This window comes from Mixophyes fleayi, chromosome 2 (assembly GCF_038048845.1).
Source record: "Mixophyes fleayi isolate aMixFle1 chromosome 2, aMixFle1.hap1, whole genome shotgun sequence".
NCBI classification, from domain to species: Eukaryota; Metazoa; Chordata; class Amphibia; order Anura; family Limnodynastidae; genus Mixophyes; species Mixophyes fleayi.
Genome location: NC_134403.1, coordinates 146,235,763 through 146,242,412, shown reverse-complemented (window position 1 = coordinate 146,242,412; position 6,650 = coordinate 146,235,763). Strand labels below are relative to the sequence as shown.

Genomic DNA, 6,650 nt, shown 5'->3' with positions numbered 1-6,650 from the left:
TCAAGGTTTTGGTTCTGATTTAGGGTTCTGATTTTTTTTTTTAAAAAAAGCATAAAAAGTGTTAAAATCCAGGTTTTTTTTGTTTTTTTTTCACTCATACGCTATTAATCTCAATAACATTTGTCAGAGATGACCTAAACGGGTCCTTTCTCCTGAACTCCAGCTGCTATACCTTGTGGGTATCGATCGATAGAGAAACAGACAACTTCAGATGTTTAGGCTGAAAATGATTCTGATTCTGACCAGCCCTAAGTCAGAGTAGCTTTATTTATGCATAGTTTCACAGACAAAAGAAGATAAGGAATCCAAGGTTTCTGAAGGCATCCTGTTCAGGTCAGCAGTTTGTAGACAGGATGTACAGCAGGTGTCTTATCTCAGTCACGTAGGCCTCAAATGGGGGTCGTGGGCTCCCTGTACTGAAACTGCTGGATGTGCACATTCTTGAGAAGAGACATATTGAAGAAAAGATAAGAATGTGAGGCAAAGTTCATTAGGGAATAGTAATTATACAAAATGCATTACTTTAAGAAGTTCATAAAATGTATATCTCTCACATAAACCCCTCTTTTTATCATTTTTATAATTGCCCTGCCTATCCTTTTGGTGTGCATGAAGCACTCCTGCACCCGACCTACTTCATTCAATTCAATGGAACCTCTGATAGGCCCTTAGAGGATGGTAAAGATACATTCAATCAGGTCTATGGTTCATGTACACCTAATTCTTAAAAATAATAAAAAAAGAAAATGGGAAAGACTGAGGGGGGGAGAGTACAAAAGAGCCTTAAAGCTCAGAGAGGGCAAGATAAACATCTGATACCGGTTTGGGCTTTACATGTCTTTTAAGAGACTTTTTATTCAGAATGAGATCATTTTTGCACCTTTTCAAACAGCATTGGAAAAAACATAAGCTTAGTTTAAAAATGACATATAGCAACAACAATAAAGCGAATATCTTAGCTATCCATATTAAAATGCCTGAAATCCATGCGAAAATACCTTTGCCCCAATTACTAGGATTTAACCATGAGAAGGCTGATGTCCACCAGCCATCATTAACCGTATCGGGGTCAAAATTCTCTTTCCTGAATTTCTCCTTCATTTCCTTGGCTTCTGTCATGTACCTGTCTATTACTTCTTCTGGATTATCAGTGTCATTTGTTACAAAGTTACAACAATGTGTTCCGTATTCTGTTTCTAGGGTCAAACAGTACCCTCCTGACTGAGCAGTGATGTAGTCTAATACAAGTTGATGTTGTATTAACTGGGTTTTCATCGCCTGCAGTTCTTTTCCAACATACCTAAAGGATTTGTCATAAATTTCCGTTATGTTATCTAAAAGTCCTGCAACCTTTAATATCATATTATAGTTTGCCATGTACCTCATTGTTCCTATTGAAACGATGTTGCCAAATCCAATGCCCACATTATGCCCTTTGGACTTTGCTATGAGAGGGATATGTTCAGTATCTATTGTCTTAATTTCCCTTTTCTCAAGTCTATGGTCCTTTTTATTCCTGAATACTCCTTTGAGGTCATCATGGGTCATGACATAGAATTCAGGAACCAATCTGGCCAAGTAGCATACCCCTATTGAATTTGGGGGGAGCCACCTGTAGGCATTGCGTCCACATACATAATAAACATCATCTGGTAAAAGGTAGGGGATATCATAAAACAGGCAATATGTAGATACCTGTTGTCCTAAGTGACATGAAGTGTCATTTTCTGCTCTGTCATTGTCAAAGGCAGGCAGTGTGCCGTTCCAGGTGAGATTATATCTGTCATATTGACATTTTATACACTCCTGACTCTTTAAAAAAATAGTACCTTTTCCGGATTCCATCTTCACTGTTTGGTTGCATTCAGAATTACAGTGTGATAAATAAGGTTGGGTGAAATTCACTATAACTTGACAGCGTGATTTAGGGACAGACCCTAAAGGGAAACTCTTATTCTGGTAACTAATGCGTATTTGGCCATATGGGGTCCATATTGACTCATTTATAGCCCTATTGGATTCTATTCCCTTATTGAAACAATATTTTAAAGGACCTTACTCCCCTTCATGGTTTTTCCTGGGTCACCGTAGCCTTTTTGCAGTGGCTGGCGTGGATCCAAGGATCCTTTCCTTCAAGTTTCACAGAAGTGGGTGTAGTCAACAGAACTTGATATAGCCCCTCAAATCGTGGTTCCAGAGACCTCCTCACGTGTCTTTTTACGAAGACTTAATCTCCTGGCACCAGGGCATGTGTTCCAGTGCAATCCTCTGGATCTGGGATTGAAGAGAAAACTCGAGAATGTATGTTAGTGAGGGACTTCTGTAGTTCTTTCACATAACTAGTCAGTTCACCTTGGTGTTTCACTAGAGATTGTGGAAAATAACACCCTGTCTTTGGCGGCCCCCCAAACAGTATTTCATAGGGGCTCAGCCTGTGTTTCTTATTAGGTGTTGTCCTGACTGAGTATAGGGCGAGGGGAAGGCATTGCAGCCAGTGTCACCCTGGGAGGTACTGTTACTGTATGACCAGGGTTGTGTGTGTTACAGATGGCGCAGGCCTTTACCAGATTACTGGCAGCTGTGCTGAAGCCTGGCGCGATCCAGTGTCTGAATACAGTGTTAATTATTGCGTCTTTTGAGACATGGGAAGGCCCATGCACTAGAGCAGCCAGTGTAGGAAAAAGGACTCTAGGGAGACAGTGTCTGTCTGTTGTGGCCCATATGCCCTCTATGTGTTCCGCCCCCCTCTTTTTCCACTCCTCTCTTTCAGATACTGCTGCTTGCTTTTGTAGGATTTTTAGCATTTCCAGATCTATAGGGAGGGTGGGGGGTGTTGTGGACACTAAATAGTGTTGTACTAGCGGTAAGTCTGCTGCAGCTCTTGCAGCCTGGTCTGCTAGTCTGTTTCCTCTTACTTCCATAGTCTGCTCTCTGGTGTGTGCTTTTACCTTTATGACTGCCACTTCCTTGGGCAGTTCTAATGCAGCAAACAACCTCAAAATGATTTCTGCATTTTTAATGGGTTTACCATTAGAGGCCATAAAGTGTCTGTTCTTCCAAATACTTTGATAGTCATGTGCAACCCCAAAGGCATATCTGGAGTCAGTGTAAATGTTAGCTGTTCTCCCTTCTGCATACTGACATGCACTTATAAGTGCTTCTAATTCAGCTTGCTGTGCAGATTGACTTGGTGGGAGGGGTTGCTGGAGTACAATGTCTGTTTCTGTTGTAACTGCATAACCTGTTTTGGGAGAGCCCTCCTCATAGTACCTGGACCCATCTACAAACAGGAGTAAATCAGGGTTGCTAAGAGGTGTCTCTTTAACATCCCCGGGAGGTTTAGTTTCCAGATCCATTAAGGCTAGACAGTCATGATCACAGAAACATTTTTTGAGTTGTGTTTCCTGTTTTGCCACAGTCTCAACACTCTCTGTATTGTCTGTGTCTTCAGCAACACTTTCTATACTGTCTGTGTTTGCAGCGTCTATACTGTTACTCCCCTCTTTTATATCCATGCAACTTGGGAACAATGTTGCTGGATTTAAAACTGTGCATCTTTTTAGTGTAACGTTTGAGGGTGTCAGTAGTGCTACTTCATATTTAGTTAATCTAGCCGCTGAGATGTGTTTTGTTCTGGCTTGATTCAGTATTTCCATGACTGAGTGTGGTACCTGAATGGTGAGAGGGTGATCCAGCACTATGTCTGCAACTTTTTGTAGCAATAAAGCGGCTGCTGCTACTGCTTTTATACATGTTGGGGCTCCCACTATGACAGAATCTAGCTTCTGGGAGTAGTACCCCAATGGTCTTTGTCTGCTCCCATGCTCTTGTGTTAGTACGCCATGAGCGTGCCCTTCTTGTTCATGGCAGAACAAGTTAAACGGTAGTTCATAGTTAGGGAGCCCAAGGGCTGGGGCGCTTGTGATTAAATCTTTGATCAGCTCAAAAGCTGCTTTTTGTTCAGCTGTTGACCAAAACATATTGCAACTTCTATTCATTGGAAGTTGGATCAATGCAATCTGGATTGCCTAAATGGTCTTTTTTTGCTGGAGATCTGTGAAGAAAAAAACTTTTGCATAAAGATTAACATTTATTCACTAGGAATTACAGTAACTGTTATTAATTCACGTTGAACAGCTGCTAATACGACACTTGCTTAAAAGTTTCTCTTTGTAGCTTAACTGTGACGCTATGCGTTCCATGCAATGAAAAACTGATTTCCTCAAAGAGGCAGTCCCCAATATCACAAACAGGGAATGTCAAAGTGACGAGACCTGGTCGAGTGTTCAAAGCCACTCCTTTCTCATCATCTCTTTGTAAACCAAATATTCACACATATTTCCAGATTCTGTGATTTCCATGTTTAAAGTACAAATATATATTCACAATTCTCGCTCACAGACGACATTTTATCTCGTAACAATTCTTTATGGGCATAACAAACCCTCCTGATTTCTGAGAACATTTATCAGCGCCAGATAAAAACAGCTTGTAATATCTCTCCATGTAAAGCTCACTCCCACAATTCTCAACTTCATTAAAGAGAAAGCTATTTTTCTCAAAAAAAAAAAATTACTTTGTTCAAATATAGAAACGGCTTGTTGGACCCCAGCCAACTTTGTTCTGAAACCAGTAATAGTGATAATGTGCATTATTTACAGTCTTGTGACGGACCAAAAACTTTAAAACTTCTTTTGCATCTCTTCAAAAACATTACATTTACAACTGTACAGCTTTTTCAACCTTGAAACATGTCTCTTGTAAAACGGTCAAGACAGACAAACACGGATCTCTCTCACACACAGTAAGAAGGAGATAAAACTCACATACAGAGAAAGAAAAATTAACTGCTATCTTCCAGCCTACTGCTGTGGAACTACAAGTCCCAGCATTAGATTAAATACACATTAGCTTCAACATGCTAATATCAATCAGCACTCAGGACATATTTTTCCTATTGAAAAATAGAAACATACTTGGAAGAACCATTTTATCAATGTTACATTGTCAGATAACAAAAAAAACACAGAGTGCTTCTTATCTCAACACACTGAAATCTTTTACACAGAATAAGGGAGGGGCACATCTCACTCTTCAGCTGCGCAGCATTTAAACATACATTTTTAGTACACAACCTACTTGATTCATTGTTTTAGTCATTATATCATTTAGCTTGTGATACATTTTCTATTTAATCATTGTCACTTAAATTTGTTAACTGTAACATATCACAGCAATCATTGTCATTCTCTAATTCTTCTGACATTTTACACCATGCAACACATCTGTCAAAATAACCTTTTTCTTTCAGTGTTTTCTCATTGTCTTTAATTAGTTGTTTAAAAAATGGAACCTTTAATATACCGGTTTTCAGACACCCCTGCAGCTTTGAACAGTTTTCTCATCCCTTTTGTGAAATCCTTGCCTTTATGCTTTCGCATATACTTTATGGGGTCTAGATCCCCGTACTTTTCGGATTTCTTTCCTGTCTTGGACCCTTTATTTCCCATAATGGGATTACCTTATGGTCCAATATATTTTGAATGAGAAAACTTTTATTTGTTCCTGTCTTGCTTTACAACAAGTTTGCAGCTGGTCTGCCTTTCTGAATGTTCCTAACTACTTTCATTAAAATCCATCAAAAAACACAATCACGTATACAATCAAGATTATTTGCAGGGTCAACTGTGTGATCTGACTGAGTTCTGTGGTGTTATTCATGTGTACAGATGTATCAGGTGTATGGCATAGAGAAGACAATATATCAATACATGTAACAATACAAGACAGATTACACACAAGTACCTTGATACTCTTAATAGTATCTGTTGCCAGAGTTCAGGGATCTCCGTCAATCAGACTGCAGTACCCTCGAGCTGGGATAATTCCCCCTCCACAGAGACAGCTCTAAGAGCAAAAATAAAGCTTTTTGCTCACCAGCGCTGGATTAACGTCTGTCTGTCTGGAAAGGGAGAACCCCGTTGTCGGGAGGTCTGATGTATTGGAGATCCCGGCGACGAGTCCCCACTGAAACTGTCAGAGATGACCTAAACGGGTCCTTTCTCCTGAACTCCAGCTGCTATACCTTGTGGGTATCGATCGATAGAGAAACAGACAACTTCAGATGTTTAGGCTGAAAATGATTCTGATTCTGACCAGCCCTAAGTCAGAGTAGCTTTATTTATGCATAGTTTCACAGACAAAAGAAGATAAGGAATCCAAGGTTTCTGAAGGCATCCTGTTCAGGTCAGCAGTTTGTAGACAGGATGTACAGCAGGTGTCTTATCTCAGTCACGTAGGCCTCAAATGGGGGTCGTGGGCTCCCTGTACTGAAACTGCTGGATGTGCACATTCTTGAGAAGAGACATATTGAAGAAAAGATAAGAATGTGAGGCAAAGTTCATTAGGGAATAGTAATTATACAAAATGCATTACTTTAAGAAGTTCATAAAATGTATATCTCTCACACATTCAATAACAATCATTTCCAGTCTATTCTGAACACCTCACAATATTGTTTTTAGGCCAAAAGGTTGCACCGAGGTAGCTGGATGTCTAAGCTAAGCGACACAAGTGGGCAGCGCAAACACGTGGCCCATCTAGTATTGGCACTGCAGTGGCAGACAGGATGGCAGTTTGAAAAACTAGGC

The 6,650-nt window shown here is 40.1% G+C and overlaps 1 long non-coding RNA gene across 1 annotated transcript; it reads right to left on the bottom strand.

Annotated features, from left to right (window-relative positions):
* Window positions 1-212: 212 nt before the first annotated feature.
* On the bottom strand, window positions 213-6,105 carry LOC142141567 (uncharacterized). The gene is made up of 2 exons (XR_012688687.1): window positions 5,806-6,105; window positions 213-2,274 (listed from the first exon to the last, which is right to left on the bottom strand). It is a non-coding gene; the product is annotated as an uncharacterized LOC142141567 (long non-coding RNA).
* Between the last annotated feature and the right edge of the window lie 545 nt (window positions 6,106-6,650).